General features: G+C 45.6%; 1 protein-coding gene across 3 annotated transcripts in view; it reads right to left on the bottom strand.

Annotated features, from left to right (window-relative positions):
- Positions 1 to 23,782, bottom strand: part of ZCCHC14 (zinc finger CCHC-type containing 14) — an 81,595-nt gene that overhangs the window by 31,376 nt on the left and 26,437 nt on the right. The gene's annotated exons all lie outside the window — the stretch shown is intronic.

The raw sequence follows: 23,782 nt of genomic DNA on the forward strand, positions 1-23,782 counted from the left end.
CCGGCTTCCCTGGCTGCGCATAAACCCCCCCAGCCGTGCCCACCCCCGTGCCACCCTGACAGGTGCGCACACTGCACACAGACCTGCAGAGCCTCTACAAAGCATGGGTCTGTGGAAAACTACCTTGGCAAGAAGCGTAACTCAAACCACCATAAACTGAAATTTATTCTGGGCAACCCTAAACTTACTGATGTCTTACATCTTTAGGAAATAGCCAAAAGGAAAAAGGAGAGCATAAAATGGAAAAGACACTACCTAATTTATTTATGTTTAAATGTCACATGGAAAATGAACCAGAACCACACAGTTCATCCCGCGCTTAGAAGGCTACGAGGACAGGGAATGCCCCTCCAGGCAAGACGCCCGGCAGGCTCCGGGCACAGGTCCTTCTCCTGGCGGCTCTAGCCTCGAGGTGCTCCTGCCTGGGGCTGGGTGTGCCGCCCCTGCCACACGGGGAGCCCCTCACGAGAGGACGACGCGGCGCCTCGCCCCGTCCTGGCGCTCAGGGCACACGACGCGCTGCATCCGAGAGCCCCCCGGCAAGCCCTTGAGACGTCGGGCCAGGCCGCTCCTCCCGAGCTGCCCTCTCGGCTGAATGTGTCCGAGGCCTTAGCGATGGCCTTGCTGGCAAATGACGTGGGGTACAAAGGTGCTTATGGGAATCCATGCTTTCAAAAGGTAAAAGGAAGATGGCAGCAGAGAAGGAAGGCGCAATCCCACAACCCATGCCAGGTGTGCAAGCAGCTGTGCGCCTGGTGCCACGCGTCCAGCACTGCAAGGACCCTCACAGGACAAGACGACGACAGCAGGAAGGGCTGTGCTTCCTGCCTCCCTTGCAGCCGCAAGCAGGGTCAGAAGGCATGAAAGGAGAGCCATGTGTGCGAGCCCCGAGGCCGGCCCTCCGGGGGACGGGCCTGCGCTGACCCCACCTCCTTCCCGCCGGCCTGCGGGCACCTGGCTGCTCCCCTGCCCTGGGCCACCTCCGGCTGCAAGGCCCGGGCAGCTCCGTGCCCCCCGCCCTCTCGAAACCGGGCACAGGCCGGGGCCGCTCAGCCCAGTGGGGCAGTGGGGACATCTACCATCTCCAGGCTGAAATCAGCCTTGTGGGGCATGTTTAAGAACTGGACTCCCAAGATGCCCAGCACAAAGTGCCCAGTGCCTATAGGAAGGAAATGGAAAATCGGGGTTTGTGGAGACACGGAAGGTTCCCTGGCTTGATAGGTTATACAGGGGGGCCGCCTCCTAAGCACTGTGTGCCTGAGGGTGGGCACCAGGCTGGGAGAAGGCCACAGCTTTGCGTGCCTGAAGGCGGGCACCAATTTAGATAAGGACATAGCCAGGCTCCTTCCGTGCTCCTGCTGTCTCCCGTCTAGCCCCAAAGAGATTGTCCCTTGAGATCAAAGACACGCAATCACACCTTATGGCTTTAGGAAAAATGCACCCTCCCTGAAATACCTGAAAACAGTCATGTAGGCGACTACCTTGTATGCTATAAAGACCTGTAGGAATGAGTAGAATGAAACTTTCTTTTGCATGAACACAGAGATGGAGTCGGCTCCCTTCCTTCACAGACGTTTCTTCTCCTTCCTTGAGATGGCCAAAGGGAACCCGGCAACCACTCCTAACACTACATTTCTCTACCGTTTTCTCCATGCTTAACTTTGAAGCTGCCAACCTGTTCTACCAAGCAGCAGCCCAGCAGAGTTCCAGAAGCTCAGCATGCTTGCCAGGACTTGGTGTCTTGTTATTTTTCATTTTAGCCACTCTGGGAGGTGTGCAGTGGCATCTCAGTGCAGCTTCAATTTTTTTTAATTAGAGAAGTTGTAGGTGTACAGAAAAGTCATGCAGGAAACAGAATTCCCATATAACCACTCCCCACCCCAGTTTTGCCCGTTATTAACACTTTGCATTAGTGTGGTGGCTTTGTTACAGTTGAAGAAACATTATAATTATACTATTAACTATAGTCCATAGATCACATTAGGGTTCACTGTTTTGTACAGTTCTATGGGTTGTTTAAAAACATTTTATTCTAGTAACTTATATCCAACCTAAAATTTCCCATTTCAGCTCCCCCCCATACACATACCTCAGTGGACCAACCACACGGCCATCATCACCAAAACTTTCCAGCACCCCAACCAAAAATACAGCACCAATTAAGCCTTAACTCCTCATTCCCTACCCCTTCCCAGCCCCTGGTAACCTATTTTCTAGTTTCTGACTCAATGAATTTGCTTATTCTAACTATTTCGTATCAGTAAGATGATACAATATTTGTCCTTTTGCCTGTTTTATTTCACTCAATGTGATGTCTTCAAGGTTCATCCATGTTGTCGCATGATCAGAACTTCACTTCTTTTTACAGATGAAAAATATCCCACTGTACAGATACACCACACTTTGTTTCTCCATTCATCGGTGCACAGGACCCCTGGGTTGCTTCCATTTTTTTGGCTATTGTGAATAACATCCCCATGGAAATGGGCAAACAATTATCTGTTCAAGTCCCTGCTTTCAATTCTTTTGGGTATATCGGTATGGTTTTAATTTTAATTTTCCTAATGACATTGAGCATCTTGCCATGTGCTCATTTGCCACATGTAAATCATCTTCAGTAAAGCACCTCTTTGAATCTTTTGCCCATTTTTTAGTTGGGTTTTCTTATTAGCAAGTTTTAAGAGTTCTTTATACATGCTGGATATAGGTCCTTTACAGAAAGGTTTTATAATTATTTTCTCCCAGGCTGTTCCTCCTCTTTTCATTTTCTAAGTGTCTGTCAAAGAAGAGACATTTTAAATTTTGATGAAGTGCAAGTTTTGTTTTTATGGTTCCTGCTTTTTGTGTTCTCAGAAATCTTTGCCCAACCCAAGGTCACAAAGACTCTCACCTACTGTTAGCTTCTAGAGGTTTTACAGTTTCACCTCTTACATTTAGGTCTATGATCTATTTTGAGTTCATTTTTGTATGCTACAGGGTGTAGTTTTTCATGCATTCAAGAGAAAATATCCTTTGTGGGTTTCAAAAAAATAATACTGTTTAGCAGCCCCTCTTCATTTGATAACTTCGCATTTCGGTATGTGACATGTGGTTTCCCCAACAAGAAAATGCATGTTGAATTTCCTATGTAGATGGTGAAGAACCAAACAATTTTTTCCAAGTAATTGTTGCTACTGTGCTTTTAGGTATACACATTTAAAAAAATTAAGCTACTTCTCCTAAAATGTCATTCAGGCCCACTTTTCTCTCAACCCCTCCAAGAAGCAAAACCTTGTATTTACTTAATTTATGGGTTAATTGAAATACTAGCCTCCTAGTCATGGAACTTCTTTGGGATTTTCCAAAAGAGCCCACAAGCCCGCAGTAGAGGCAAGCAACGATGGCTCCTGGCTCACAGCCTGGAGCCACACGAGGCCGTTCTGATGCACCCCGGTTCCAACCCAAGCAGAGCCTCCATGGCTTCACCTGTCCTGGTGGGCAGCAGAATCCACCCCGGCAGCAGCTCGCAGGAAAAGGAACGAGGGACAGGAAGACGACACCGCTATTAAAAGTTGCATCTTCCCACCACGTGAGTCTTCCCAAACCACAACAGGGTTGGTGTGAATTCAACTCCAAGTCAGGGACTGGATTCCGTGAGCCCTGGAGGCAGGGCAGGGCCCTCGGCCAGCGACTTCCTGTGAGGGTGGACCCCAGCCCTTCCCGGGAGCCCAGGGCACCCCCTCCCTGCAAGCGGTGGGAAACGCACCCGCGCCCCGACCCCACTCGGGGTCTGCAAGTACTTGGAGGGGCCTTTGCTTCAAGCCAGGATGTCAGGCATGCAGCTGAACAAATTGCAAAATAAAGTCCCATTTTAGAAAACGCTCCCAGCAAACTGAGTTCAACATGAACCAATGCTAACAATCACTGAAACATCCCAATCTTGTTGCTCTCTAGCAGTTCATTTGGTTAAGCAGGGATGCAGGTTACTGTACCATAGTACCCATAGAGACTTACGATGCTTCAAATCTACCAACATGCTGTTGTGCCCGCGCTGAGGCAAAGAAGACAAAGCACTCTTCCTTTTAAACGTGACTTCACTGTGCATCCTTGACTTGCACACCAAAAGTGGGCTTTTCTTGCTGCTAGGAAGACAGGCAAATCCAAACCTTCCCCCTACCATGTGACACAGTCACAAGGAACACGATCTCATAAAAGGAAAATCATCATTTTTGAAAGGAATGAGAGAAAAACTAATTGCTAAAAAGACAAACTTTAAAAATTTCTTCCTGGATGCTGGTGCAGCTTCTGGGGAGGGGTCAGAAAGCTGCTCTCCTCTCAGGGTGAAACCTAAGTGCCCAACAGGGCAGCATTTTCGTCTCTGTTCCCCCCTTCCGGGGACAGCAGTGGCAGGAGAGGAGCAAAATGCCCATTAAGTGCGTGAGGGTGGCAACTTTCCAATCAGAAATGACCCCACCCTGGAGGAAGCAAACGTCCATGGAGAAACGGAGGCACGAAAAGGCATGTAGGTCTTTGATCTCAGACAGCCCACAGCCACTGCGGGAAAGCACGTGCACCTCGTCCCGGCATTCCCCTCTTGGCTGCCACCCCTGTGCCCCTACACCCCACTGGCCGCTGCTGGGTCACCTGCCAGTTCCTCTGCCTTCTAGTCCAAGACCCAGAGATTCCTGTTCTCAAAGTAGAAACTTTGTTCAAGGAAAATGAAAACTCTGCAATTTGATACTTTCAGAATATACGTGGTGGGATAACGTTTGTTTCCCCTCCATTGGCAGGGGGCAGCATTCTAAAATTTGGTTTTTGAACGATGGCAGCGCCACGGCTCAGCTGAACATCAGAAGGCTCCAGCCCTGTCAAGAGGTTAATTCTATGCTATATTTTTTTGTAACAACTGTTAAAACCACATCAAAGCTTTCTCTCTCATTGAAACCACTGAACATAAATAAATCTGCCTTCTCGGGCCCTACTACTTGCAAAAATGGTACACGAGTCAAGAATGGGTGTGACTTCTCTGTGTACCCCCAGCAGCTGGACTTGCCCCCGTCACGCGCCGTCGCCCTGCCCCTCCTCCTCCCTCCGTCCCTGGGCATGCTGTGTGGTCCTGGCCGCTTCCTTGCCATCCTCGCTTTCTGGAATAAAACCACAGGCATAATTCTTGGTGGCATCCCTCCTGCCTCCACTACAACTTGTCATACAATCCCTCCTCGCTCTCCCCGTCTGAAGGGTTATCTCTCGACCCACGGGGCTGACATCTGCTGACGATCCCACAGTTCCACAGTGCCAGGCAGAGCGAGACGTGGAGCTGGGTCCCCCAGCCCCCGTGCTGAGGCCACCACACCGCGTGCCCCAGTCCCAGGGCTTCTGCAGACACGCCTCCAACCAACCACCACGTTCCCTATGGCACTAAGTTGTAACTCTGTCCTGGCTTCGGTTTCTAAAAATCACACTGGCCCGTAAGTATGCATTCACTAGCCTTCTGACACCACTTCCAAGACCTCTAAAACTGAGGACAAAAAAAGATCAGCCTTCCTTACAGACCCTGAGTCATCAATCACTTCAGACCCCTCTTCCACTTACGAAGATGCACTTTTTCCTCCTTAAAAATAAAATGATACAACTAAGTTTTTAAGCACTATTTCTAAAAGAGCCCCAATTTTTGCTCAAAATGAAAGAAACACTTCTCAAACATGATGTCATCTCCCAACTTCCCAACCCACACTAAGGCATGTGTGTCTCACTTCTGATTCGAATCCCTGTTCTTTCTCAAGTTCTCGACACAGCAGTTCTCCAAGCTACTGCATTTCCTACAGGCACAGCCCACCTTTAGTGGGTAACCAGAAAAGTCCATGGCAAACGGGAAGGTGGCAATGTGTGAACACTCCAGCAGCCTCTTCAGTTACCTTTCACCCTTCCCAGAGGTCGCTGGGCAGCAAATTATGGGAATTCCTACTGGTCTTTAAAACCTCACTTAGTCCGGCATGAGATACTCAGCAGAACTCACAAGAACTCTCACTCGACCCACCGCAGGTGCCCAGGCGATCTGCTGGGCTACCACGCCACCATGTCCCCCGGTCTTCTCCCAGGACCCTAGGTCTGCAGGACACACAGGGAGGCCTCCAAGAGTCCCACGGTTACAGGTCCTGGGAAGAAGATCTGAGAAACCCTGCACACGCTGCATCCTCCTTGTAGCTGCCCGGTGCACGTGACCGTGTTCAAGGCTCCAAGAAGACCTGCACTGAGCAAATCCATCCTTCACTCGCAAGGACACTCGAGTTCATCTGGTCACAGAACTCCTTCTTCTCCTAACCCAGGGAACATCTTCCTGTGGGTGCAAACCCATCTGGGCACAGAACCTCGGAGATGCCACAGTTAAGAACGAGGGTGGCCTTGAGGGACATCATCAACATGGTGACACAAACAGCTACTGAAAGCTCCTCTCCAGAGAGTCAACGAAAGAAAGGATAATGCTGAACTGTTTGAAACCCTGGAGGAGGATACAGACTGGAAAAGGACCCTGCAGATGCCAAACTGGAGAACGAGAAGAAACGATCAGGTAGGAATCATTCCGGACCAGTCGGTCTTCTCCCCTCCCCTCACTTGGGCTCTGTGTGGGAAAGGCACGGCCTCAGCAGATGGGACCCCTCCCACCAGGGACACAGTGGAAAATACACTCACTGTTTGAAGACCCAGTGGACAGGGAGGACATTTCAGGGCCCAGGTCAGTGAGGGACAAAGAGTCTGAGAAAGAAAATGTGGACAGAGACTGTTTCCAGCCCTGGGTCTGAAAGCCCTTCCCCCACCCTTGAGGGGAGCAGCGGCGGTGGCCGTGTCCTCACCTTGGGGACGGCTGAGTGCTGGGTCAGCTGAAGGCGTCCTCACATTGGGCCAGATTTTGGCTGGAAACGTGAGAGCATAGCAATCCCGCAGTCTCACCCAGCTGGGTCAGACACAGCCCGCGCTCGCTCGGAGGCAAAGCAGCCTGAGGACGGCCGCTACAGCACAGCACCGTCTGCTGGACCGTCCGGAAGGTGCAAGGGAAGACAATACTTTTTAAAAGATGCTCCAGGCCTTTTCTTAGGAACGCAGAAGTTGGTATATGCGCCCTGGACGGAAACCCAGCCTGTTCTGGCTGAGAAACAGGGAAAACCCAACTGTCAAGGCAGGGACCCAAAACAAACCCAGGTCTTGCTGGCTGGTGGAAAGCAGAGCACCACTCGAAGTCGGCAGATCTGTATTCCCACACCGGTGAACTTGCTGGGGGCCCAGTGCCTACCTCCCATCCCTGTGGCAGGCCACGGTGGGCGCCTGATTTTGGGGGGAAGACTGGGAGGCAAAGCCAATCCGACAACTGCCAGAGAGAGAAAAACAAAGAACAGACAGAGATTGAAGTCAACCAACAAGAAAACCCGAGGCAAAAGAGAGACAACAACCTCTAAAACAAACTAATCAAGAAAATCAGATGCCCAGACAGCAGAAAATCACGAGCCACACCAGGAAACACGAAGATATGGCCCAGTCAAAGGAACAAACCAACACCTCAATTAATTAAAGATGTTTGAAGAGATCTTCTAAATCAAATCAACGAGCTGGAAAAACAGATGGCAGAACTTATGGGAATGGAGGGCACGGTGGAAGGACAGGACGCGCAGTGGAGGCGTACAGCAGCAGGCTTGGAGAGTCAGAAGAAAGGACTGCCGAGCTGGAGGACAGGACATCTGAGATCCCACACACAGAACAGCTGGGAGGACAGTGGAAAATACGAGCAGGGGCGAGGACAATGTGAAGCGCATGAATGTGCGTGCTAGGGGTGTCCCGGAGAGGGGGGAGGGGGAAAGGGGCAGAAAGAGTCATGGAGGAAATAATCAATGAAATCAGTAATCAATGAAAATTTCCCAACTCTTATGAAAGAAATAAAATTGTAGGTCTTGGAGGCTCAGTGTGCCCCTAACAGATTTAATCCGGATAGACCTACTCCAGGACACTTGCTAATCAGACTGCTGAATGTCGAGGGTGGGGAGAGACTCCTGGGGGCAGTGGGAGGGAGGTGGTCCATCACACACAAGGGAAACACAGTAGGACTAAGTACAGACTTCTCAGTGGAGGCCAGGGAGGCGAGAGGCAGTGGTGTGACATATTCAAGATGCCGAAGAGAAAAACTCTCAACCAGGAATCCTGTGTCCAGCAGGGCTGTCCTTCAAAACTGAGGTAGAGTTTGGAGTGTTTGCAGATAAACAGACACTGGGAGAGTTCATAAACGGGAGACCTCCTCTGCAGGAAATACTGAAGGGAGTGCTGCGGGCAAGTGGGAGGAGACGGGAGAGGTTTGGAGAAGAGTGTAGAAATGAAGAAACCAGGAGACAGAAAGAGGGGAAAGATCAGGCATTTGATGCTGAAGGAGTAGAGAATGTTCAACAGGACTGACTTTATAGATCCAGAAATGGATAGCATTATACTTAGTGATGGTAGCACAATACTGTAACTACACTGAACAAAGATGACTGTGAGTACGGGTGAAAGAGGAAGGTTAGGGGCACGTAGGACACCAGAAGGAAAGACAAAAGATAAAGACTGGTACGGTATAACTTAGTGAAACCTAGAGTGATCAATGAGTGTGATTAAATGTACAAATGTAAGAACATTTTTACATGAGGAAGAACAAATGAACGTCAACTTTGTAAGGTGCTGAAAATGGGACGGCATTGGGGAAAAATACAATCAATGGAAATTAGAATCTATAGCTAAAAATATCATTGTAATATGCTTCCATTAACTGTAACAAAGGCAATATTCCAAAGCTAAATGTCTATAAGAGGGATATAAGGGAGGGGTATGGGATTCTTGGCATTGATGTTGTCTGACCTTTTTATTGTATTTTAATTTTATTTTTTCTTTGGTTGCTTTTTAGTCATCATTTTTCTTTCTTTCTTTTTTCTTTTTTGGCCTCTTCCTCTTTATTTGTGGAAGAAATGGAAATGTCCTCATATAGATGGTGGTGACTGCATAGCTGTGTGATTATACAGGGAACCACCGATTTTTATGGGGTTGCCATATGGTCCTGCAACCCTCTAATTGGGTATATACCTGGAAAAACTGAAAAAAGGGACATGAGTGGACATTTGCATGGGGGGAGGTAGGAGGTTATGGTGGCAGTGCTCATGATTCACAGTTGATGGAGCTGGCCTAAGGGAGCATCGACTGATGAACAGAATGGTGAACTGTGGTGTATGCATACAATAGAATACTGAGCAGCTGCAAGAAAGAATGAAGCTGTGAGACATGCAACTAGGTGAATGGATTTTGAGTGAAATAAATCAGAACAAAAAGACAAACATTGTAACGCCTCACTAATATGGACTAACTACAGTGTGCACACTCTGGGGATTGGGTCCGGAGCATGGGTTATCAGGGGGAGGCTTACGGTAAAGGTCCCTAGACTATCAGCTCTTAGAGCACTCACATCTGTTCCTGGGCTGTAATGGCTATTTCTAAACTCTGAAATGCTAAGCTCTTTGTGTGTACCCTGGTTGGTCCCTGGAACTTCGGGTATCTGTGTGACACCTGAGACTCAGAGTCAAAGTCTGGCAGCTATGCCAGCATTACCCCATACAGCAAATATTAAAGAAGCTGAAAAAAGAGATCAGACTTCAATTAGAGATACAAATGAAATGGACTTGGTAAGGACTAAGGTAAAGGACGACAGTGACAGTTTTTTTAAACTTCAGCTTCTATGTAAGACCAAAGGAAGATATGTTTATTAGGTGTAAAAATCTATATTTTTGTAATGCACTATATAATTTAACCTGTGTGGTCAGTTTACTCAGACACCATGATTGCATGGAACTCTGAATAGGGAGTGAAATCTGGTTGGTTTGTACAGGTTAGTGTGAAGCCCCGATACATCCCAGAGTAACCTGGACAGAGAATAAAAATGTATTTTCAGGGCCCCCTCAAGGGACTGGGAGAAAAGTGTGGAGATGCTGAACATCCCCACTTGGGTTATTACTGATATTCTGCAAGCACTGGGGACTACCAGGTTAGAAAGACGAGCCCTCAATCTTGGAGCTTGCCCTTATGAAGCTTGTTATGCAGAGGAGAGGCTAAGCCTACTTAAAATTGTGCCTAAGAGTCACCTCCAGAGAACCTCTTTTGTTGCTCAGATGTGGCCTCTCTCTCTGCAAGCCCACTCAGCAGGTAAACTCACTGCCCTCCCCACTACATGGGACATGACTCCCAGGGGTGTAAACCTCCCTGGCATCGTGGGACATGACCCCCACGGATAAACCTGGCTCTGGCATCATGGGATTGAGAAAGCCTTCTTGTCCAAAGGGGGAAGAGAAATGAAACAAAGTCAAGTTTCAGTGGCTGAGAGATTTCAAATGGAATCAAAAGGTCATTCTGGAGGTTATTCTTATGCATTATATAGATATCCCTTTTTAGTTTTCAGTGTACTGGAATAGCTAGAAGGAAATACCTGAAACTGTTGAACTGTAACCCAGGATCCTTGATTCTTGAAGATGACTGTATAACTACATAGTTTACATGGTGTGACTGTGTGATTGTGAAAACCTTGTGGCTCCTTTTATCCAGTGTATGGATAGATGAGTAGAAAAATGGGGACAAAAACTAAATGAATAATATGGAGAAGGGGCTTATGGGATGTTTTGGGTGTTCTTTTACTTTTATTTTTACTCTTATGTTTATTTTTGGAGTATGAAAATGTTCAAAACTTGATTGTGGTGTTGAATGCGCAACTATATGATGAAACTGTGAACAACAGATTGTATACCGTGGATGACTGCACGGTTTGTGAATCTCTCTCAATAAAATTGAATTAAAAAAGAAGGATGAGGGTGGCCTTGCCCATTGCGGCTGAGGCCTCATAAACAAGTGGCCATGGAAGTAAAAGCTGGAATCAGGAGACGCCAGCGAGAGCGTGCATGTGACAAAGGTGCTGGGAAGCGACCCCAGAACGCAGCAGACCGTGCAGAAGCATGGCCTCGCCAACGCCTGGCTGTGGACTTGCAGCCTCCTGAAAACAGGAACCAATGAACTCTTGCTGTTTCAGCCCCACATTCTGGGTTTTTGTCCCAGCAGCCCTGGCAAGCGACAGGCAGTCACGGGCTGAGGAGCCTCCTTCAGGGAAGGTTCTAAACCTTCACTGTCCAGTTCGCAGCCACTAACCACAGGGGACTACTTAAATTAACTGAAACAGAATTAAAACTTCAGTTCCTCGGTGGCACGAAACAACTTTTAAGTGTTCAACAGCCCCATGTGGCCGGCAGCTGCCACACTGGACAGTATAGGCACGGAACTTCCAGCCCGCACAGCTGCACCTGAGGACGGTTCTCCTGGACACGTGCTCCGTGCCCTACAATAGAGCCAAGCAGGAGTGACAAAGACCGTGCGGTTCCCATTCACCATCTGGATCTCTGTCCCCAAAAAAGGTTGCTGATCCCTGCCTGGAACCAACCATCGATCACCCACCAACACACACTCGTTAGGGTCCCGCGATGCCCCGGCCACGCTCTGGGTTCCGGGAGCGACAGACGGGCTCCTGCACTCAGAGGTTAGGTCCTGTCCCTTAGGGTATTCTCTGATGAGCCTCCCAAGTTGAGTAAACATGTGTCTTGGGAGATACTGGGATCTATTTGGTTTAGAATATTTAAGCTTAAAATAGCATCTTACAGGAAGGAATTACTTTAAAACATCAGGATGCCTATTTCCTTTCAGGCAAAACAAAGAAAACATTCCATTCATAGGCTGGACACCTCCCTACTTTTATTCAGTGAAACTACACGCTGCCGTCACTTCTGCAGACAGACTGTCAGCAAATACACAGCTTTTATGTTTTTCCAAACCAGTATTTAAAAAAAACTCACCCACAACAACATCCCTCTAATCCACACCGTTTACTGTTTTAAGCAATAGAACATACCAAGTCAGGGAATAGAGAAAAATATAGTCAGCATTTCCCCAGGCCACAGAAGACCAATGTGGACCGAAATGTTCCAGGATTGAATAATATTAGGGTTTATGAAGAAAGTAAAAAGAAAAAACTCCATCTGGACTGAAAGCGGGAAGTGACTCATATCTGGACAGGAAAATGTGAAAACCAGATGAACATTATTCAGCTGTTTTCAAATAAAAGAGGCATTTCTAAGCCCAGGGCTCAAATGCTGGAGAGCTTTCCAGATCTTCACGCCACCCCAGGTGGTGCTTTCCCTCCGCTCCGTGGGGCAGCGCCTTGTAGCTCACCCACGGCCGGCCTCACGAGGCCTGACCACCAGAACACCCTGCTACCAGGTGGCCGAGGATGGCCAAGGGTGGACAGCGTGGATGGGGGGCAGGGTGGTCGAGGGTGGACAGGGTGACCAAGGATGGAAAAGGGGACAGCGTGGCCGAGGGTGGCTGAGGGTGGCCAAGTTCTGCTGCTTTGACGCAGTCAAGTTCTCGCCATGCTCCCCTTCCCTGAAAACTGCGCTTGTGCGAGCACAGGTCTTTGAAGATGTGGGGTGGGGAGGAGGGGCTCTAAAGAAACAGGGAACAGGCCCTTGCGGGGGGATTTTCTGCAGCAAACATGAAGATTTACAATGGCTAATGCTGGGCCTGAGATTATGGGATTTTTAACAAAGTTTAAAAACCAAGCATTATCTCAATCAGGCACCCATTAAAGATCATGGTTATAAAAACAAAAACTACCAAAAAAATTATTAGGATATTAAGCAAAAAATTACAAATTGAATGTGTAACATGATCATATTTTGTTTCAAATTTTTCTTTTCTCATTCAAAATACACAATAGGGATATTCCTTAAATCTTACAAATTAGAGCACATAATCTCCAATAAAATCTATAATTGCATCACGCTACAACATTTCTACAAGCGAATCAGAGTCTAATCTTAAGAAACAATGCAATTGCGGAACTGAATGAAGAGGGAGGCAAAGCTGGAACAGAAAGGGGACGTTCGCTGTCGGGCCTTTCCCTGGCCAGAGAGGCTCAAGAGCCCCTCTAGGACCTCGGGGCCAGGCGTCCTGTCCCATCTCATGGCCGCTGCTCACCGTCCGCTGAGGGCCAGCAGCACAACCTGCAGCCCGGGCCCAGCACCCCAGAGGCCATCCCGGAAACAGTCACAGGGCATGCTCTCGAGAAAGCCAGGCATGAGCGGGGGGCTCTGGGAGTAAACCTCAGGGATATCTTCCCCAGCTTATTTTTATCATATTTTCCTTTTTCAAGTCTACAACTAAATCTTAAAGGGCTCTTTCAATCAAGGTATATAAGTGATAAAAAACAAACTGTCAGTTTAACTGACAACTAGTCCTTTTTGGGGGACGTAGAACAACCCTGAGTCTTCCAGTTGCTGGTGCCTTCCACAGGCGCACGTGGCCATTCAGACACTGGAGGATGACCAGCTGATCCCTGGAAGAAGGCAGGCTCGACGAATAATCTGATCTCTGGAACACCTCAGGCTAATGTCAGTTTGGGGGCTGCTTCCTTGTTTGTCTAGTGAAGATAATCTGTGAATAATGGTTTTAGACCAAATAAGACTAAGACTAAGAACGGGAGCTGCGCTGACAAATATGGAGAGCGAACAGCCCCGTGAAATGAAGGGCAGGGACGGGGGCGCGGTGCTAACTGTCAGCACCTGCTCCCTCCCCCCACGTTCATTTCCCTGGAATTAGACCCATTTATTTCCGCAGAGCCTCTGACCTGTTTGGGAGTCAAGGTGTCCTGCATCACTCACTATAACTAACCAGCAAATTATGTTACTTAGTTAAGATGCATTTCTAACTTATTTTATGGGGGCTCAACAACCCAGTAAATCTACCACTGTACTAATCTCCAAACGAAGATAAGCCAAAAAGTTTCCATCCTGAAGTGGCTCAGGTCCGGAAAACTCTTCACATGACCCCAAAGACTTCTGCTTTGCTTAGGGCGCCTCCAACTTGCAATCGAGCTTTAACTCCACTCATCAGTGGAGCAACACTGGGTGCACAGCATACCTAGTTATAATAGTCCTGTAAATTTTTTTTTTAATCAACACACAATTCAAACAAACAGGTTTTTTGGGGGAAGATTAAAATGTCCCAAAGTTACGATATATAACTATTATCAATTCTATATTACAAGTATCTAATTCTGTAATTATTAGGTTGTTAAATTATAACCAGGAAACAATCTGCACAATAGTTTTAATATTATTTTGCTTTCTACCTGAATCCCCTATATACTCTAACTAAAAGGAACCTAGGAAATTTTCCCACAAACTTTTTATCCTACTAAACATTTTAAATTCACTACTCAAAATGCACAGAACAGTATGCTTTTATTTTTGCAAATTTTTACCTTAGGGTAATAAAATAACACAAAGGTTTTCAGTAGAAGAGTAAAAGTTTGGGGCAAAAAGATCAGAGCTCTAATAACTTGCAGGAGGTTTCAGGAAGGCACTGAGCAGGTAGAATCCAGAGGAAACTGGCAACCCCCAGATCCTGCTCATGTTGATTCCTCAAAACAAAATGCCCATCGCTATTAAGCCAGAGTTTAAAGATACTCACGAGTCAAAAAGACGGTCTTTCCACTCGTCACGCTCTATGCGCTCCTGATGCCACCCAGTAACGAGTCCCCTGCATCATCACAATTTCAAGCCACAGACAAAGGCTTTATCCCCCAAACCATTCGCTTGTCTCACTATAGTTTCTGGCTGTCTTAGACTTCACAAGAAACGTCTATCTACAAGAGTCTTTTATTACAGTCACGTCCCTTTTTTGTCTTGTATTTTCCTCCCCTCCCATTCATATTTATTGTTTAACTCTGACTAGGTCTCCTGCGTTTATGTTTCAAACTTTTCCCCTCCCAAATCCACTACTCACGTTATTTCATCTGTGTCTCCAGAGTAAGAACAAGAAACAAAACAAACACCTGAGCTGGAACTTCCGTTTTAACAAATGAAATTAGGGATCTTCCGGCAAGGAGCAACCCTTTTCTTTAAAGATATAACTGGCAGTGCTGAGATTATAAATAATGATAATATGTAGTTATAATATAATTATTAATTATAAATAATCAACGAACAACCTTCCATTGTAATCCGTAAGAAAGGGCACGCTTAGACAACATTCGCAGAAGGCTTACGGGTGAATATAAAAATCCCCCTTGTGGCGAGCAAGTACCCACTCCTTACTCTCTGCAGCACCCCCCTTCGTCTTCACTAACGCTGTCGTGTAGCTGAAAACCACACAACTTTTACCTGAACTTCCTGCGCTAAAACAAACACCGTCAGTGCTTTCCTCCTGCTTTCGTGGGCAACCTGTGTTTCAGCAAAACTTGACCAAAGGTCCCCTATAAACCTTGTGCTGGGAGCTGCGGTCCCAGATGCGACGGTGTGAGCAGGCCGGTCCCTGCCTCTCCCACCCAGTGCAGGGATAAACCCAGAGGGAATGCATGGTGAGCCACGGGAGGACACTGAGCAGTGGGGGCAGTGGGAGAACGGGAGAGGACCAGAATTCGAGCTTCCCTGAGCCGTTGTGGGGAACCATCTTTCGTGCTCCAGAATCCCCAGCCTGAGCACAACAGAGGCCGCAACCCGAACTGGGCACCGAGGCAGGGACGGAGCTGCCAGAGGCCCCAAGTTCTGGCTCGAGGAGCAGGAGAGGGAACGTGAGAGCAGGGAGAGTGAGAGCAGCCTCCAGGCTCTTTTCTTTCCTCCATGCTCCTGTGCCCGGCTGCCAAAGGTGAGAGATGCCCTCAGAAGCCAGAGCCCCAAGGAGGCGCCGGGACTGAGGCACACGCTCGGGGCCTGAGCACGGGGGTCAGTGAGGGCAGGCAGAGGGGTGGAATCCATGCCCCTGCCTTCTGGGCAGAGGACCAGAGGGCGCTCAAGGAGCTGGGACATGTTGGAGAGAAAGCAGACGGGAGAGCAGCAGAGAGCAAGGCCATGCAGGAGCCGACGGCCCCAGGCTCCCTGGGCGCTGCACGCAGTGGGCCTGACGCCGATGGCACACGGAGCCCTGGGATCTCACCTCTCAGCCCGTCCTGCAGTCGCTGACACACACAGGACAGACCTCAGTCAGCATCGCGGAGGCTCTGCAAACTATACAGACACCAGGGCCACGACCACAGAAGGCTGGTCAGAACCTGCAGCCCAAACCCAACCGAGCCCGCTGCCCGCTAAACACAAACACTGACTCCTACGTGAGAATCGTGAAGGAAACTCAGTCTCATATCACAATGTTCAAGAAAACCAACAGGCCCCGATGCTGCGACGGCACAGGCGCTGGAACCACCAGACAAGAGGCAAACACTTGCGACGTAAGTGGAAACACAGAAAATCCCAGCCAAGAAACAGGAGTCCCAAAGAAGAATCAAATGGAAATTGTGGAACTGAAAAATACAAAAGCCCAAATTAAAACTTCCTGGATGGGCTCAATAACAGAGGGGAGATGACAGAGGAAAGAGTCAGAGAACTTGAAAATAGATTAACAGCAATTATTCAATCTGAACCTCAGAGAGAAAAAAAGATTGGGAAAAAAACCTAGTCTCAGGGACACGGGGGACAGTGCCAGAGTTGGGAAGTCATGTCGTGAGAGCCCCCAAAGGAGGAGTGTGATACAGAAAACATTTTTTTAAAGAAATAATGGCTGAAACTTGCCAAATTTGGTGAAAGACACAAACCTACATATTCAAATAGTAGTGAAACCCCAACAAGATAAACCCAAAAACATTACAATCAAAACGCTAAAACTAGATACAGAAGATCTTGAAAGCAGGCAGAGGAAAGTGATATATTACTTACGGGGTGGGGGGGACAGGGACACACACATTCAAATGACTGCAGCTTTCTCATCAGAAATCATGAAGGCCAGAAGAAAGCAGGACTGCATTTTAACAAGATGAAGGAAAGGAGTATCAGCCCACAATTCTACAGCCAGTGAGGGTGAAATGAAGACACTCTCAGATGAAGGAAAACTCAGAACTCTGCCAGCAGACCTGCTCTAAGAAGAGCTGCTGAAGGAAGTTCTTCACACAGAAGGAAAGTTACCCACAAGGAAACTTGGAACAGAAGGAATGAAAGAAAAGCAGGAGAAATGTCGAGCCTCTGGGTGAATACAACGAACTACTCCGTCTGCGAGCTGGGGAGGGAACACGGTCCTACATGGGGCCAGGTTTCCACACTCCAGTGGAAATGGCAAGATACTGATTCTTAAATAGACTATGGATCGTGCCTGTCTCTACAAAAGAGTAAAAAAGAAAATGTAGTTGCTTTTGAGAAACGTGATGAATTTCTTTGCAATGGGCAAGTTTCCTGTCAGAGCAGGACTTCTCGAGTGAGCCTCTTACCCACTGGCAGATTTGCCAGTGCAGCTGGAATCACTGAATGTAAAAGCTGCTGACAACCCTTCCTCTTCCCTTCCATTCACTCCTGAAACTTGGAAGCTTCTGGAGCAGCAGGAAGAGAAGGGATGCTGCGGGCATGAAGGGGCTCGGTGGCCCAGCCTGGCGTGTCAGAGGCCCAGGGTGGTGGAGAAGATGCCCACGTGGAGGCCGGTGACACGCACACTCACCTCTGCCCAGGAGCTGGAGCCACACCAAAGCTGGGCACACCAAACACACCATCCTGAATTAGTGGGCAGCACTGCCTGCTCTGCTGGCACATCTCAAAATCAACCAAATGGAGTTACGATTGTTAGAGGAAATTTTTTTAAAATTTAAAAACCAAGTTAAACCTAATTACCGAAGCTGTTTGGTTATCTTATACAAAATCTATATTTTTAAAACACTTGTAGGTGTTACTAACTCCAAATATAGACCACTTTATTTTGTTTATAATTCAAATGATTTCGGTAACAGGAGTTGGCAAACTAAAGTCCCTGGGACAAATCAGTATGATTTTGTACAGTCTGAAAGCTATGAATTTTTTTTTTCTATTTTTAAGAGGTGTTTAAAAAAAAATGCAAGAGAAACTGTATGTGGCCCACAAAGACTAAAATACTGACTATCCTGCCAATTACAGAAAAGTTTGCTAAAGAAAGTAGCAGTAGAAATGCTGAAAACAGAATTTACCTTTTGAGCTAATAAGATGTTGAAAAGGTGATTTTGCTCACCTTGACCGGAGGTCAGCCAACTTAATCCTCTAAATGGGGAAGGCAAATTGGTAACTAAAACACACTCTGAAATGAATATAATGTTGTCTTAGACTCAGGAGGAAAAAACGGTGCTGCATTAAACTAGGAAAAGACATCATCAAAAACTTATTTGGGGCAGGGCCTTGAAAGACACAGATCAAGGACTGGAAGGAAATACACACACACATACACACTGTGCCAAGACATGAAGATGGGAGCACCGGCCAGACTATAAGGGGCCTTATGTGAAACCGAAAGGGTTCCCTGTTTATCCTACAGGATTTTTTTACTTTTAATTTGAGGTAACATTTACATGCAATAAAATGCACAGATCTTTTTTTTAATAGTTCATTTTTATTGAGATATATTCACATACCATGCAGTCATACAAAACAAAGCGTACATTCAATTGTTTACAGTATCATTATATAGTTGTGCATTCATCACCAAAATTAATTTTTGACATTTTCATTACCACACACATAAAAATAGTAAGAATAAAAATTAAAGTATTAAAGTGAAAAAGAACAATTAAAGTAAAAAAGAACACTGGGTGCCTTTTTTTCTTTTTTTTCCTTCCCCATTTTTCTACTCATCCACCCATAAACTAGACGAAGGGGAGTGTGGTCCTTATGGCTTTCCCAATCACATTGTCACCCCTCATAAGCTACATTTTTATACAATCATCTTCAAGATTCATGGGTTCTGGGTTGTAGTTTGATAGTTTCAGGTATTTACTGTTAGCTACTCCAATTCATTAGAACCTAAAAAGGGTTGTCGATGTTGTGCATAAGAGTGCCCACCAGAGTGACCTCTCGGCTTCTTTTGGAATCTTCCTGCCACTGAAGCTTATTTCATTTCTTTGACCCCTTTTGGTCAAGATGTTCTCCATCCCATGATACTGGGTCTAGATTCGCCCCTGGGAGTCATATTCCACGTTGCCAGGGAGATTCATTCCCCTGGGTGTCAGAGCCCACATAGCGGGGAGGGCAATGATTTCACCTGCCAAGTTGCAATGCACAGATCTTACATGTACAATTCCCAGAGTCTGGATAAATGTACACGCCCATGTAACCACTAACCAATCACTCTAGAAAGTCCCAACTTCACAGAAATAGAACCAAATGGCTGCACCTCTTTTGCGTCTAGCTTTTTTCACCCAGCGTCATGCTTCTGAGATCCCTCCATGCTGTCACGTCTATTAGGTTTTTACATTCAGCACTCCACAGTACACTCACGCCACAGTGTGCCTGCTGTCCATTCTCCAAGTCAAGCACATTTGGGATATTTCCAGTTTCAGGCTATTATGAACAAAAGTGCTGTTAAGACTTCACGTACACATGTTTTTGTGGATATGTTCTCATTTCTTTGAGATAAGTTCCTAGCAATGGGATTGTGGGAACACAGGGCAGATTTATGCTTGACTTTATAAGAAACTGCCAAATTATTTTTTGTGAATGGCTGCACCATTTTACGTTCTCATCATCTATGTATAAAATTTCCAGTTGCTTCTCAACCTCACTAACATTTGGTGTTATCTTACTCATTTTACTGTGTATAAATGATACTGCATCATGCCTTTAATTTGCACTTTGCTAATAACTAATGACAGTTTTTACCCTTCACCTCTAAATTATAGCACCTTATTTTGTTTTGCAGTTGAATAATGACTTTCTTAAATAGTTTTGTGTGCATGTAAAAGTATCTTCTTCTGGAGTTAATTCCCTTCCTTTTTCTTGTTGGTAGAAAAAAAACAATTGTATTTTTGCTATATCTCTAATATTTTCCTCTTCTTATTCCTATATCTATTGCTTGGAATGCATTCCACTTGTCTACATGAAAATAACCTTTTTTACAGTCATTAACTTCTCATATTTACATATTATACCAACAGTTTCTAGGACTGCTGCACAGTTTCTTCTTGTAATTTTCTTTCTCTTAACTCTGAAGCAATTTCCCCTTGTCTTATGTCCCAGATCATCTTCTGCTTCACCTTCCAAGATAACTGGTAATTCTGTTAGGCACAGAACCGTGGTCTCAAAACAACTTTCACGCAAAACGCTGGAGGCTTCCCACTCTTCTGGCATCCGCTGTCCAAAACAGGAAGCCCACTGTTGGCCTGACTCTGGTTTCTCGTAGGTGTTTCGTGTTTCCCTTCCACGAAAACTTTTCAGATCAATTCCTGACACCTCATCAAGAAAGGCAACGCTGCACCCCGAAACCCGGGTGTCCCCCACTCGCATCCCTCTGCTGACCACCTGCTCCACCATGTGGAGACTCACGCACTTCTGCCCGTGGAAATCTTCTGACGCTTATCTGATAAGCTCCCTTTCTTCATTTTCTTTTTCAGAACACTTCTGTCCAGATGCTGAAAACCTCAATTCATCTTCCAAGTCTCTCATTTTTTCTGTTTTACTCTTTCACATGCTGAGATTCTGACAATCCTCTACGACTACTGAATCTTTGCTGTTGTTCTGGCAGTCACTTTAATTTTCAAGAATTCTTCCTTGTTCTCCATTTGCTCCTTTTCAAGGGCACCCTGCTTTCATTTTAAGGATGCAGTATCTCGTCAAGTCTCCCAGAGAACACCCTAATCATCCTTTATTAGGTGGGACAATTTATCAAACAAGATCAACCTCTCTGTTCCAGGAATTATATTTCCTTAGAAATCAGTTTTTCAATTTATTTTTTATATTTTAAAAATATCTTTAATATTTAAAATTTGTAGAAAAGACACGGAACATAAGTGTACAAATTAATGAATAACGCAAACACTGACACCAGCACCACCGTTTGGGTTAAAAATCAGAGCAGAGCCCAGGGCCTCGGGGCTGTGCTCACAGCCTTCCCGCATCTCTCCCCAGGCAATTCTACTTCCCACGCGAGCGTCCTGAATGCCAGGGTTTACTTGTTGATCGCTGTATACACAGCCTCATACAGAGTGTGCATCATTTTATGTCTCACTTCTTTTACCCAATATCTTAAAGTCATCCAAGTTGCTGTAATTTCATTCATTTTTAACTGCTGCAAGCCATGATTTATTATCCCTGCCACTGCTGATGGACAGTGGGTTGCTTCAGTTCTTGGCTATTCCAAATAATGCCACCACGGACATCCTTATTCATGCATCCTGTAAGGTACATGCATTTCTTTAAGGTAAACTAAGGGGTGAACGTGCTGGGGGATAGTATCTGTGTACTTCCATCTTTACTAGAGATCAAATTGCTTTCCCAAATGGCTGTACCACCTTACACTCCCATCATCAACATGTAAGAATTTCCACTTCTGGGAATCCTCATTTACATTGTGCTAATTTTCCCATTTGTCTATCTGGATCTTCCCTTTTGTGAAATGCCTACCGTGGCTTTTTGCCAGTTTTACACTGGGTTGCTGATATTTTCTTGAGTTGAAGAAATTTTAAAATATTCTGGTATAAGGCCCCTGTCAGTCATACACACTGCAAGTCTCTCTCGCTCTGCAGATGCCTCTTGCTGATGTGTCTCTGCATGAAACAAAAGTGTTCATTTTAATACATCCATGGTTATCTTTTCATTCATGTATTCTACTTAAGAAATCTTTTCTTACCCCAAGGCCATGAAAATATTCTCCTTTATTAGATCCTACAAGCCTTGTTTATAGGAACTTAATTACAGAAAACTTCAAATAGAAATAAAAATATGGGAAACAAACAAACAAACAAAACACCACGGACCCCAAGCTACAAGAATCACCAACTCATGGCCACTGTTTCATTTATACATTTATCCGTCACACAGCTACCCTCCCCCAACTTGGACTGTCTGGAAGTCAATTCTAGACATCACAGATAAATATTTTGGTATGAATCTCTACCAAGAACTCCTGTTTTAAGTGTGACCACGACATCACTATTATGCCTACAAAAAGCAACAAGAATCCTTCAATGTGATATCATTACACATCTACACATGTTGCCGCACTCCATTCCTGACCTCTGAACTACACCTGTGTAAGGCAAACCTGGTGCAGCCAAGGTTCCGCTCCGAGAACGAAAAGAGAGTTTAGCTGCTGCCCACCACATAGGAGACCGTTTGGACCTTATCCAGCCAATTTAATACCCTGTTATTAGGGAAAAAAACAAAAAAACAAAAAACACCTCTTTTGAAGAATGTAACAGAATCCAGAATCTCTACAATGTATCATTCACAATAATACAATCTAAAACTAGATATCCAACACTAAATACAATCCAGAGTTAAGATATTCATCAACACAGGAAAATATGACTAATACTCAGGAGAAACAACAGTCCACAGACAACAAGCCCTGGACAACCCAGATGTTGGAACTGGTAGAACAGGACTGAAAGCACCTATTAAGATTCTGTTCAAGGATGTTAAAAACAAAAACAAACACATCACCAAAATAAAAGAATGGATAGTATATCTCAACAGAAAAATAAAAGTTTAAAAAAAAAGAAACAAATGGAAATTCTAAAAAAAAAATATTGGATGTAAAAGCAGTTATGGGATGCATTTAATAGCAGATTGGAAATGAAAGAAGAAAGAGCTAAGTGACCTTAAAGATAATCAAATGAAATTATCAATCTAAAGAAGAGAGAAAATGAGGTGGAAAAAATGAACAGAGCTTCGGGTAACTAAAGGTTCATCATATTTGAAACTGGAGTCTCAAAAGGAGAGAAGAGAATGGAGAAGAAATAATTTTTAAAGAAATAATAGCTGAAAATTTCCCAAATTTGGGGAAAGACATAAATTTACAAATTCAACAAGCCAAGAGAAAATGTATTAGGAAAAAAGGAAGCTCAGTGAATAAACACAACAATGTAAGAAAGACACATATAGGTACACAGTCAAACTGACCCAAAACTAAAGACAGAGAAAATCTTGAAAGTAGAGAAAGAAAAATGACACATCAGATACAAGGAATGATGATACAAATGTCAGAGAAGTTTTTGTGAGAAAAATGGTGGTGGGGGGGGTTTCAGTCCCTGAGATGTTGCACCTGCCAGTTTCCAAGGTGTAAACACTCCCACCATGGCTGATTTCAAGCTACCAGTTGTGATAGCAACTGGCTAAAATAATTCCTGGAAACTTAACACTGGCTCTCATGAGCTGGTGTGAGCTGGTTGGAGCACACCACGGCACAGCACAGTTGCGAGGCTCTCGTATTTTAACGTGGTTCAATATTAGCTCTAAGTAGAATCTGAAAAGTTAAAGCTGCATGTTATAATCTGCATCGCCACTCTCAACTGATGCTCACTAGAGAATGAGGAACTCCTGTCCTAGGGGAGCTGCCCGTGGGGAACTAACACCACGCCTGTGTCTCTAGGTACATTTGATCCCACATTTCATCTTTAAGGGAATTGAGAAAATAGTCATTTAGAAAACTCGCTGCATTCTGCGCTTCCAATGAGAAACTCTGGCTGAGACAGGCTTCAGGCAATCAGTAAAAAATAAAAAAAGAAAGCAAGCACAAAAGTATAGCCAAAAAGCCAGCAGAACAATGAATATGCTCTGAAACGCACCAAAAAATACAAGGGTTTAGTGGACAGGGAAGGGGCAGGAACATAGTACAGTGAGCTTGTGGGGTCTGGGTACTGAGAGGGAATGCTCTCAGTCTTTCTGTAATGTTTGAAAGTTTTCATAATAAAACGCTGAATAAAGAG

Source organism: Choloepus didactylus, chromosome 22, assembly GCF_015220235.1.
Source record: "Choloepus didactylus isolate mChoDid1 chromosome 22, mChoDid1.pri, whole genome shotgun sequence".
NCBI lineage: Eukaryota > Metazoa > Chordata > Mammalia > Pilosa > Megalonychidae > Choloepus > Choloepus didactylus.